Below are 13629 nucleotides of genomic sequence, written 5' to 3'. Positions count from 1 at the left end.
GGAGAACATCAACACGGGCCCCGCCCAGCCTAAAGCCGAGTTGCTCATGTACAGACTTCACACGCAATTATTTGTCGATTTGCGAAAAAGAAAAAATAAGATACCTGTTGTTGGTTACTCGCTAGTGCGTTCGCTGCGCGCATTTGATTTGTGCGGAAGGGCATTCCGCCATCACAAAGAAGTATCAACGCGATAGCGTTATGGGCCCCGTGACGTAGAAAACCCGGCGTAATAGGACTGGCGTCCCGCGTCCAGCGTCGGAAGTCGCTTCGGAGGAAAGAATTCCGAACCACGCATATCCAACCACTTCTCGACCACCAAAGTTGCCCATATACCTTGCCTTTCATTCTTTGCAAAGTTATTCGTCGGAATTTTGAGAACGGCGGCCGACAAACAATGTAATAATAATAAAAAAAAACACACCGACCGCGCACATCCTTTATGTTAGCTCTTCTCAGGCTGAAACATTAGAAGTGCGAAACAATAACAGGTGATCGACCCACGCAAGAGGCCCCGTTTCTACCAGAAAGCTTCGCCTCCAGATAGCGTTCGCCTCCAGCGTTTCCCGGTAAACGTTAACGGTTACATAAGCTGCAGTTGCCAGGAAGCATGAAAACCAGTAAGGGGTCTTTTAATGCTATCGCGTTCCACTCTTAAATGCGAAGCTTAAGCGTCCTCCAAATTTTGACTGATTGATTCCCTCTGTCAGACAGAGTATGCGGCATGTGGCCTCAGCTTGGCAGGGCGGACGAGGAAAGATAAAAACACACGCATTTCTATATCCGCGAGTCTACGTACTGCGGCCGAACTCCCATCCATTATATCGAAAGGGCTGACGGTGTCGAAGGATGTGTAAAAAATTATGGGGTTTTACGTGCCAAAACGACTTTCTGATTATGAGGCACGCCGTAGCGAGGCACTCCCGAAATTTGGACCACCTGAGCTTCTTTAACCTGCACCTAAATCTAAGTACACGGGTGTTTTTTGCATTTCGCCCCCATCGACATGCGGCCGCCGTGGCCGGGATTCGATCTCGCGACCTCGGAAGGATGTGTACAAGACCGCAAGTGTTTTTTGCACGACATGCACCGCAGGCGTCAGCGGCCCGATCACGCCTACGTGTACCGTATGGGACTGCATTAGCCTGCGAAACAAACGAATGCAGCACTTTAATCGACGTATCACGTCGCTACAAGACTGGGCCACACCCAGGGACAACTAGCTCCCAAAAGAGACAATACCAATAGACATTCAGCAGCTTTCTCAAAAAAAAAAAAACGAAAGTGGAAAGTTACGAAAAAACTCAGCACGAAATCATAAGAATGTCAACGAGGATTTTTGTAAGGGGCTGATATAGCTTAAAGAGAGCGAACCATTGACTCGTTTAGACATTCACTGTTGGTGAAGAAGCTGACGATGACGTATATGTAAACTAGTTTGGCGGCTGCTCGGATGAACTTTCACGAAAACCATACAAAAAAAGAACAAGTTTCAACAAACAAATTTCATCAAAACCAGTCAATGAAACCGGAAGAAGCAACACGTATGAGTGTCAAAGCAAGGTTTTGAGGCCTTGTAACGTGCCCGTCGAAAAAGGGAATGGTAACTCTAAATAATATGTTATTGACATTACAAATTTCAAGTATGCGGCGGAAATGAAGTATTAGTGCCGCTTTTATATGTAGAATCAACCAAGATGGCTGGACATGCAAAGCGAACGAACAGGCTTGCTCATCATTCACTATTACAATAATTTGTGCAGCTTTTATAGATTTAAGTTTGCCTCGCAAGCAGCATAGGGTGGTTCAGTCGTTGAATTATTTCTACGTAGGGTAAAGTGCGAGATTTGAAAGACGAAGGGTTGAGAGAGCATGCTTTCTTGATGCCACACCAACATGTTTATATCATAACGTTGGTCGACTCTTTTTCCCCTTCACTGTATTTGATTCCTGCACGCAGTGTCTGTGCCATACCTATAACATGGCCGCGTGTGTATACTATATAATAGGACTGGCATTTGGACGGTGCGAGATCAGGCTCGTAACTGCACGCCATTTCATCGGGACTAGTTATGGGTCCGGTTAGTTTCATGCATCGATAGGATGCAGCAAAACACAAGCACACCAGTACGCACGCACAAGCACTCGAACTCGGAGGCCATAGCCTGCTGCAGCTTGCGTACCGGCACTCAGCGCTCGAATAGCTTTAAATAATCGGGGCCGCCCTTCGGTCGAGCCGCACACTGCACTCAATTATTCGGGGGGCCGACATAATCGCTCGCGAATATCTTCGCCTCTCCGCGCTATCAGTCGGGCGTCCATCCGGCGTCGAGGTGGTTCATCCATTTTACCGCCCGGCCCGCCGACCCGGGGCCTGTCTCTCTCGGCAGACGATCGGCGTTTCGGGCATCCCTTCCACTACCACCACCGCCAACACCGACGGTCCCGCCTCCTATGGGCGGGGGGCAAAAACAAACAAGCCGGCAGAAGATACGCCCGCACAAGCTATGCGCGCGGGGGGAGGTCAGCCCAGCGATGTGTGGGAAGAGGGAAGAAGTAGTCCACCGCCCACTGTTTTCTGCAGTTTGAAAAGCGGACGCGGCAGCCAACCCATGCGTCAGCACCAGAGTCCTCGCCCATCTCGGCGCTCGACCCTCGTGATGGAGATGATCTTGCGCGAGGCAGATGCGCCAGCTTCGCAGCAGAGGGCGCCACGAGAGAACGGAAACACGCCGACGTGCTGAGCGGCCACATATATGAATGCGTTCCAGATCGCCCGGTACGTACGGAAAGGTACGCTGACCCACAACGCGAGGTACAGGTGCCTTGAATCCATTCACTCTGTAAAGGCAGCGCAAATTCGCACAAAAAACAAAGGAAAGAAAGAAAGAGGCGGAGGCTTACTGACACAGCTTTTAAAGAGGGAGTGCTGCTCTGTTAATTGTTCCGTTCGTTTTATGGTATATCCTTTTTATTATTGCTCTTCCTCCCCCCTCCCCACATTTAATCCTCTGTAAAGGGTTCTTTAAGGGTAAAATAAGTTATGATGGTGATGATGGGATGCACAGGTGACTTTCCAGTTTTCGGCTGCCGGTAAGACCCGGCATTTAGTCCTGCCACGGTGCTGATACGTGTTAAGCGAGATATAAGTTCGTTTTCTCCACAGAATTTGAGGACGCGACTCTCGAAATTCAGATCAAGATCGTGTGATGCTTGTTTACTGCTTCCTAACGGATCGGCTTCAATTCTGAAGTCGGGAAATATACTTCAACTTGGACAATTACAACGTGAATTAGTCAAACTCTTCACGAGCGAACATCGCATTGCGATTATTGTACAAGCAGTCTCCGGCTCCATTACTCATCTAGCTGATGATGACAGTATTATCGAATCTGCCACCTAAGACCTTCGATAATGAGCTTCCGCTGAAAACATACATACATACATACATACATACATACATACATACATACATACATACATACATACATACATACATACATACATACATACATACATACATACATACATACATACATACATACATACATACATACATACATACATACATACATACATACATACATACATACATACATACATACATACATACATACATACATACATACATACATACATACATACATACATACATACTACCGGGATTGATTAGTTGGCCAGTTGGTTGCATGCGGCCATAAAGTAAAAATAGCACTCAAATAATCACCTTTTGCTAGGAACTTCGGGCCTAGCACGAGTTTTCGAAAAATACGAACTGAAAATTCGCCGTGAAATGTACGTCGGATCTCCCAGTCAACCATTTCCGTACTGCATTTCCCGCAGTGTGAAACACAGTAACTGAAACAGCAGTGCATCTCCTTGCCGCAGATTGTACGGGCTTATTCGTTAAAAGTGGTGCGAGGCATATATTTTTTCACCGAAACTCTATGCGCGTGAATATCGGCTGACTTAATTTTTGCACTTAAACGTGCTTCCTAGAGTGATTAACATGAAAGGCAGTTGGCACAATATTTACATATAATAATAGTATCGCCGACTATCGTGCGCATTTGATGTCCGCCCCTTATATATAGCTTGCTCAGTGAAAATTATCATTTTGCTAGAATCTCCTATATTCAACAACCTGAGAGAGAGTCTTCGTGACCACACGCTGTATACTTGTTGCTCACACAGAACGTGACTTTACATTCAGCTCACGGAGCCTTCTGTGAGACGTTTTGCAGACGTCCTCTGTGCGACGTCTGCAAGACGTCTACGAGATGGCTACGAGATGGTGCCAGAGTAGCGCGCGTCGTCTGTATGGAAACAAAGCGTTGCGTGAGCGGAGGTCTGTCTGCTGGGAATCTGTCGGCTGCTGGGGAATCGCGCCCACGAGTCAGGATTAGCGAGGCAGTCGCGCCACTATTCGCTCGGTTTGCAACGTGCCGCACGAGAGCGACTGTCCCCGCCAGCCAATATATCGCGAAATGAAAGCACGTATACAGCTGCGTTCAAATCTCCCATTATAGAGAGTATTGTAATCGATGGTGATTACTTTTTGTTTTATTTTATGTAACGCACATTGGTGCTATTATTATTCTTGTATTCTTCTCTTTGTGCCGCTTTTGCAGAAATCCTGTCCATTGTCACTTATATGTGTCAATGTGTATCTCACGTAGACCGAAGACCGATTGTTTGTATTTGTTTTTGGGGGCGTAGACCTCTGCTCAAGCCTGTATAAAGGATTTTTTGTCTGCGCCCCTAAACGTCCTGGGGATGTAAATGATGATTTAATTTGATTGGTTGAAAGCGTAACGCGCTAGTCGAGCACCATATTGTAACTAGACATAGTCTGAACCTCTCCGTGTAATCGCACTGCAATTTGGTAAATCCGGGAAAAAGGGAACGTGGGCGCAACGCTAGTAGTGATCTCTCGTAGTGGTTTTTCAACCAAGAAGCGTCAGAAAGCTTTCGTTAGTGCGTGTATCAAAGAGCACTTTCTTTGCCAGTGACTGAATAGGATATATGTATATAGCCCGTCATTGTCCTTTGGACGTTGCACACCGCGTTTGAAAAAATTATGGTGCTTTACGGGCCAAAACCACGATCTGATTATGAGGCCCGCCAGAGTGCGGGGACTCCGGAATAATTTGGGCCACCGGGGGTTCTTTAACGTGCGCCTAAATCTAAGTATACGGGTGTTTTCGCCTTTCGCCCCCATCGAAATGCGGCAGCCGTGGCCGGGATTCGATCCCGCGACCTCGTGCTTAGCAGTCGTACACCATAGCCACTGAGTAACCACCATTCACAACGTTACCACATAGGGACAGATTGTACCGGACTGCTGCTGCTCACGTCCGCATGGCCGTTATTCCGCAATCCGCAATTGGTAGTAGTTTGCGGACGAATTAAATTTGCCTCCATTCTTTCAGCGTCTCTTTTGGGCGTTGCAAACTTCGCTTACATAGCACAGTAGCATAGCATAGCATAGCACATAGACAAAGGGACCGTTGGTCCCTTTGTCTCTGTACGCGCTGTAAGTGTACCGGTGTACGCGCTGTGAGTGAAGTTTGCAAGGGAATACCGACTAGCCCGTACCCAAACCCTGTTCCTTCAAGCAGACCGCCACTCCGTGCCAAGATACATCCATCTGCCGTTTCAGTGCGCATCCATCCAACACCACTCGTCGCCTTACATATCCGCGCTGAGTTGGGTGAGCCCACGTGTGATAGATAACGAGCTGCACGGACAATCGAGGCAAAGAAAAAAAGAAGGGCGAGGGGCGAGGGGAGGGACGTGCGCCGGCACCAGTCGACCTCCTTGGAAGTTGATCAACGAGCTTCATTACTAAATTGACACGGTTCCGTCATCTCGAGAAGGGAGAGGGTGAAAGCAGGTGAAAAAGAAAGACTCTCGCAACGTAGCCTATAGCGCTGCTGCAGGGATTGTAGCAATAAGAGGTAACGGCCCGGCTATACGTGGCCCTTGAATACAGCAACAAGAAGGCCGTAGATAGAAGCGGGTGGAAAAACGAATGCGCACAGCCTGTCAGCAGCAACAGCTGGATTCCGTGGGTGGGACGAACGAAGCTAAATGGCAATACATTTTGCAGATGAGCTGAAGTGCGGGAACGAGAAGGCGCTAACCAGACTTACAGGGCGAATGAGCCCGGCGAGGCTTTAACGAACAGCAGCCGACGGCTTCCGGATTCGCCTGCCCCTGCTGCAACGTTAAAACGAGTAGTCGTTTCGCCTTCGTCGCGTTCGTCAGTAGTTGTGTATGTTGCCCGTTAATGACCGGCGGGTGCGGGGAGGTCGAATTCCGCCGTTAAAAGGTAACTAAGCCTAAGCTGCCATACCTCTCAAGAGAAATTCCGAAGTTGATCTTCTTGAGAGCAGTTTCACATGACCAGTTACTGGAAGGAACACGGACCGCATTGAGGAAGAGACAGAGTGTCGCCAGTCCTTGAGCTTCAGGGCTAGCGGGTGTTAGAAACAAAATTGTGCACCCTCGAGAGGCATGGGCCCCGCTAGGTCGAGCTAAAACCTTAATTGGGCCTCAGCCTCACAATGTGAGGTGAGATTAGAGGGGAGGCGGACGACTGCTATAGAAATGATGTGAGTGAGGCCAAGAATCATCTGACCTCAAATCGTGTGTTAGCTTGAGTTGAGTAAGATCCAATGTGAGGTAAAGTCGAAGTTAAGGCCCAAATTTATCACAACTGCTTAGGTGTATATCTTCTCCACCTGCACTTAGTACTTACTTGACATTCTTGTGATGCTAAATTCTCACATATATTGAAATATGCCTACATTCAAGTACAGTCTATCTCAGTAACAAGCCGCCTTGGCATAGCATGTTTCACAACGCAAATCTACTGGACACTTTTTTCGAGAGGCACATGTGGTGCGCTGTATCGCGGCTTTCAGTCTCCAGCATTCGAGGCACCGCAGGGATCGCGTGTTCTGTGCATATGTTTACGCAGAAGAAACGCAAACAGCTAAACGCATGGCGCATTCGAGGTCGAACACCCTACCTTGAACTCACGAGATGAGGTCGACGTGCGCTTGCTCGTGGCTGGTGAAACTGACGCGAGTTCTCCTGAAAACACCTCGGCCTCGTGGGACGAGTTTGATTGAGATGGTCAAACCTGATCGGAGGTTGACGTAATGTCGATTACTCTGGCGTCGTTGTCCCGTTTTTGGTGAGAGCACCTTGGCATGGCGCCGTGGTATGACTCATAAGACACACTGCTGCATGTGTGTAGCTGGTGTCAATAGTAACAACTAACATGACCTTATGCACCTACCTGCTGGCTCGGCCACCCGTGTGATAGGCAGCATAGCATGCATCGCTGCTTTTAAACGCCGAAACACAAGTCTGCAATGCAGATAATTCTATAGGGTGCTTCTTTCAGCTGGGCCAAATTATTCAAAAATTACGTGTTTCAGATAGCAGTTCTAAACCTAAAGCGAAATTGCTCGATGAGGTGGCCACTACTTCTTCGAGAAATCGAATGAATGATTGTTATAATTACGCTAATTGTTATTTTATCTAATTACTTTATGGCTCATATTTGAATATAAGAATTGCAGCCTGTGAGATTGCGAGACATATCGACTTAGAACGAATTCTCCCGAGTGACACCGGTTTCGAGGTATGTGCCTTCAAACTTGGCGGTAAAAATGCACACTTGTTCCACTTAATTTTTTAAAGAAAACGTTGCTTCATGCATTGAAGCAAAAAAGTATTTCGAACGCCATTGAGCTTTGTCGGAAACTTTGAAAATGATTATCTCGAGACTGGTGTCATCCCGAGAATTCGTTCCAAGTCGATACGCCTTGCTAACTGCGGCTACAATTCGTAGATTGAAATATGTACCATAAAGTAATGAATGAAAAAGCTAATCAGTGCAATTATATTCATTATTTAATTAAGCATTTTGATCTATCGTAGAAATACTGGCCACCTCATCGAGTAGTTTAGCTCCAGGTTAAAATTGTGCTGTCTTTCACAGGCAAGTTTATAAATTTGGTGCAGTTAAAAAAAAAGAAACACCTGGTATCGCGCTGAGATGAAACATCTAGTGTGATTAGTAAAGGACAAATTCGGCTCCTCCAGTTGGGGATGGCTAGTCTTAAGAAAAATTTACCCTTTTCGGAGACAGGCCATAATTTACTTTGAAACAAATAAAGAATAGAACAAAAGGCAATGCAAATATCAAGTCAATACAGGCTATAGACTGCACATTCTGTGCAACCTTTTGTACAATATGATCAACAACGGCTAGGCAAGGGAAGCGACTGTTTACCGTCACATCGAGGTTGCCGATGTGTACTGGGACACCAAGCGAAGAGTGAACAACATTGTTTATTGAATGATTAGGTTGTTTATTATTAATTATTCAATTACAAAGACTTGTCTTCTTCAGGGCTACTCTGTTTTCTTGGTATGGTTTATATAGAAACCTACCATAACGAAGAGGAGAAAAAGAGGGTGGGTAGAGTAAGGTAAGGGTGAGTGAAGTTGGAAGGTTGGAAGACAATAGCTGTAGCTTTTGATGAAGGCAAGACCTCTTTTCAAGTCGTTAACTCAAAAGTGTCTATGCTGAGGCACCCCTTGCTCGACTGCTCTTGGTCATTTCAAGACTACGTCTTCCTGCGAACCTGCTTTAATCGTTTAGATTTCCACGCGTAAAACGTAACAAGAACTTACACATGCCGCGTATAGCGCGTGGAATGCAGATATTACACAGGCACATTATCTGCAGTTGGTGCGTTGAGTGCATGGCCTGTTGGTACAGTCCATCACAACCACCAAACAACGCCTGCCGTCTGTTGAGGAAGGGAACAGATGTGGTCGCACGATTTCGCGTACAAAAAAGTTAAAACAAAGCCAAGTGACTAAGTTCCTCGTTAGGGCGTAGAGGCTATGCTTAGACAGATAATCGAGTTATGCTATCTCTTCAGCCTCAGTATTCTCTCGTGTAACCTGGTTCTTGTTGTCAGTTTCGTATAAAAAAAGTAGTATCAGAGACACAAACAGACTTCTTGGAAGTAGATCTGTCTAGGTGTTTTGTTTGCGTCTAGGTAGCGAAATGATTTCCAACATTGTTAGGCGTGAAACAGTTCACTTGTCATAGTAAAGAAAAAAAGTTTTCGAGATCTTCACAACGGAAGGCCGGCTAAGCAGACGATATTTAAGTAGCCCTGCGTTGCTATGCAAAGTTCTGGAGCACATGTGGTTGAAGCTGCCAATGTATCTGTTCAATGCATTTCTTTTTTGTGGCTTGAATGACTAAAGACGCACGATTGGTCCTTATGTTCAGTTTCTTCTCCGCGTAGCTGCAACGTAGGCGTTGACTCAGTTTATCTTTTGATCCGTCTCTTAGACACGCTCTCCGATGGCGTATGTCAATTTGCGGTCTTTGCTGACATCATGTTTTGCGTTCTCAAAGAACAGCTTACAAGCCGTAAAGCAACTATCGCTCTGCAAGTCACCAATAAAGCTTCTGCCGAGGATCTGACTTCTGCAACCGCACTGTGTCTCCTATATACTGTAAAAAAAATAGTTATGCACATCCAACGCACGCTCGGAACCAGTGTTAAAAAAAATCGTTCTGGGGGTTTTACGTGCCAAAACCAAGATCTGATTACGAGGCACGCCACGGTAAGGGGCTCCGGATGAATTCTGATCACCTGGAATTCCTTAAAGTGCGCTCAAACCACGGCACACGAGAGTTTTTGCATTCCGCCCTCATCGGAATGCGGCCACCGCGGCCGAGATCGAACCCGCGACCTCTGTAGGTAGACGCTATAGCAGCTAAGTTACCGTGGCGGGTTGGGATCACTGTGAAGCAAAGATATTGTGAAGCGATTAAAAAAAAAACGCTTCAGTTCCCAACTCGAAGAGAAACGCACAGAAGTTTAGAAGCCAGTGGTCAACATTGCTTTCTGAAGAAGCGTTTTCATGCTCCAGGTAAGTGAGAATTCAGCTGCACTGCATGGTGTGAACTCGGTAATTTCTACGAGCACCGATAATGGGGTAAAGTGAGAAAAAAGCATTTACTGTTCGTGAAAGGAGCGACGTACCCGGGCCATCGAATACCCCAGTAACAGCTCCTGATCACCGCAGTGGTAGTCTTGTCTTACCCGTTTTATTCCTTTCTTTCTTTTATTGCTTCGCCAGTCGTCGGCAAATTTAAGGCGCCTTAATCTAGAAACATTAAACTCACGCGAAAGCGCGGACGGAACGGCGGGGGGCTAGAAATAAATCTCTCCTCAGGCGAGGTAGGGTGCCTGTACATCGAACACACCAAATTGGAAAGGCAGTCGAAATTACACCGCGCTTCGCGCGGTTCTCTCACGGAAACGAAGTCCGCTCGCGTTCTGATTTACGGCGGCACTCATTCGCTCAACCCTCAAGGGTCGCCCTCCCTTGCAGAGGAACCTCCCCCTTCGCGGAGCCTTCCCCGCACAGTCACAGAGGCAGCGGTCCTCACATGTGACTGCATGTTCGTTCACATACGCACGAATGCGACTCTCAGGTTCTGGGGGGTGGGGGGGGGGGGGGTGGCTTTCTCTTTGCTTATTACTTCGCTAATGCGATCCCACGTGCGCGTAGGCTATACACTACCTGCACCACGCGACTCTGGAGACGACGCCGGACTCGTCTTTCGGACTCCGCGATGCTCATGAATACCAAAGAAGAACCTATAGTGATGCAGAACCAAGGAAAACAAGAAAAGGAAGTATAAAATGAAGGCGTCTTCACATTAAAGGCGGCAGACACACACACAAGCACGCCAGAGTAGCCTCGTCGAATTCACGCTCCCGTCTCTCATTACCAAATTCATCATCGCGCAAATTGCAGGTTGTCCCACGTGGCTCTTTCTTTTTGCCGGGCTACGATTCGGGCTCCTCCGCCTCTTGTACGTCGCACGTTCTGCTCTTGCGTCTCTGCCCGCCTCCCCGGCCGCGCGCGCATTTCTTGTTCTTTTACTTTTCTTCTTTTCGTTTTCGTTCTTTTTCGCAGGTTGTTGCTGCAATTGTCGTTGATGCCACGTAGACTCGGTCACTTCTTCTCGCGTTGCCGCCTTTCTTTTCTCTTGCCTTGATCCCCCCCTCGTCGTAAGTTTTGAGACATTTGCTTCTTCTCACGTACAGAGAGCCACACGCGGTCCTTTCGCTTATGCGGGTTCGCCCGGGTTTTGTCTCTCCTACAGCTTCGCGCGTCGTTTCTTTTTTTATTTCCTTCGGAGTGAACCAAGGAAGGAAGCAACGTTGCCGCATCCTGACGATCGTGAATTCTGTTGATGCTGTTGTTTTGCCGCATGTAATACCACTCGTGACTGTAGCGCCACCTGAGAGCCAGCCAGCCAGCTATACAGGGCGTGCAACAGCAAGCGCCGGTGCGACGCCTTGGTCCCAACCCCCCCACCCTCCCCCTCTGCGCCAGTGCGAGAGCGTAGCTGCTTGACGGAGGGCTAAAGGATAAGTTCAAGGAGAGGGGGGTGGGAACGGCAGGCTCGCCTGCGTCGGGCTTTCGTATTCTTGACTACGAAGCGTGTTTGCTCACCGCCACCCGGTCTACGTCGTGAGCGACTCGCGTGCTCATTAACGTCCGCTTGTTCGACCGGCGCTTTCTTTTCCGCTCTAATGCGCTCTTTGACTGAATCGTCGCTCCGCTGTCCATCTTCGCGAGGGGCCTCCACTGTCGAATGCTCACACACACACACACACACACACACACACACACACACACACACACACACACACACACACACACACACACACACACACACACACACACACACACACACACACACACACACACACACACACACACATATATATATATATATATATATATATATATATATATATATATATATATGTATATATATATGTTCCCCACCGAATTTCCTGCGCCTGGGGTATCCCCCAACCTCCATCACCGTTTGCGTATTCCTTCGTCCACATACAGAGCAGTCGAAATTAACCATTCCTGTTGCTGAGCGGGGCGTTTTGTTTTGTCCGCGTTTCTCTACAGGTGGCGTCCACGCCTAACGTCGTTGCCGAGCGTAGCTTTATTGTCGTGTCTGAATATGTTGCAAGCGCACGTTTACTGACACAACCTTTATGAATGTTCGTGCAGCTGAACGTATGTCGAGCCTCCGTCTATTATGTGCATGAATATACGAGGAGTGCGATTGTTAGTCACCAGCATTTTCTTTTCTTTCGAATTCTGCGGGCATGCTAGTACTGTATGCGATCGTTTCCTGGACAGGGACACCATCAAGACTTTTCTAGGTTTTCGTACCTGCCACAGGTGCTGAATAAGGAGGATAGTGTAGTGAAAACGATGCGATGCACAAGTATGCTGGGGAACAAGGAGTCTGGTTGTGATGATGATGATTTCTTGTTTAATGGCCCAAAGCCACTGTCGGGGATAGGCCACGAAGCAGGTGGCAATATCATAAAACTAAAGACTGAAAAATGTAATCGCAGAGGTGAAAGAAACCTATAATATATGAAATAAAACAGTGTGTCCGTCTGCATTGTCCTGATCGCACGCCCTCTAAACTTTGTCATCGCCAGTGCTCAGGCGATTTTCGACGTCGCTAGCGCAGGGGTGCCGCCCCAAATGATTGATTCATTGACTGACAGTTTAATTATTTTAAATGCGTAAGCGTTTCTATGTTTACCCAACAAGCAAAACGGTCCGTCCGTCCATCCGTCCGTCACGTAAGACGATCGCTTTCAAGGCAGGGCCCGCAGCAGCGAGCGAATTCAACTTCGTGCTGCCCCTCGCTTTAACGCGAACTAAGCGGCGAGAACACACAGCGAACGAAGCTATCAGCGCTCGGCGCACTCTGTCCCCATCGCAGATCGCTTTCAAGATTGGGCCCGCGTGGTCGCGCCATACGCAGACGCCGCCGGAGTAGAACGCCCTCCCCTTCCCCCCACCTTTCCTCCTCTCACCCGAAGCCTTGCACATGATGGAGGAAGGCAGCTATCCACCTTCCTCCCTTGCGCGGCCCAGCCATACTCAGCCGCTGCCGGAGTACGGTTGATCATGGTTGTTAATGGTTCGACGCGAATGGATAAGGCGCTAAGGAGTGATGACATCTTACAATGATGGGAACGTCATCAGCGCGCCTGGCACCGCCACCTGCAGTAGTTTGCTTGCGTCATCGACTCACCTTGCGTCGCTCTTTGCAGCAGTTCGTGTCGCCGCAGCGTTGCCGTTTGTACTGGTCGGATCAAGTTTCATAACATTGATAATGACACCGGGCTGCGTGAATATGAGCAAGTGGCACAAGGCTTACGCATACTTAGACAACTCGCACAGAAGTTCCTCCGTGAATAAAAAAAAATTATTATTTCTTGATTGCTCGAATGATTTACTGAATGATTGACTGACCGAGCGAGTGGCACTTCCTTTCTTTCGCTAACACACTTGCGAGAGACAATCATCAATTGAAAACTTCGCCACGATAAAATGACGTACGATTGCCCGAAAAAACTGTGATGATGAAGCGCGGGAAAGTGCGAAGTCGAGGAATTTGACGCCGCTTGAGGCGTTCGCTGACGAGGATAATAATCCGGGCTTCAATTTTATCGGGCAT

Source organism: Dermacentor andersoni, chromosome 9, assembly GCF_023375885.2.
Source record: "Dermacentor andersoni chromosome 9, qqDerAnde1_hic_scaffold, whole genome shotgun sequence".
Taxonomy (NCBI): Eukaryota; Metazoa; Arthropoda; class Arachnida; order Ixodida; family Ixodidae; genus Dermacentor; species Dermacentor andersoni.
This window is presented reverse-complemented; position numbering follows the sequence as displayed.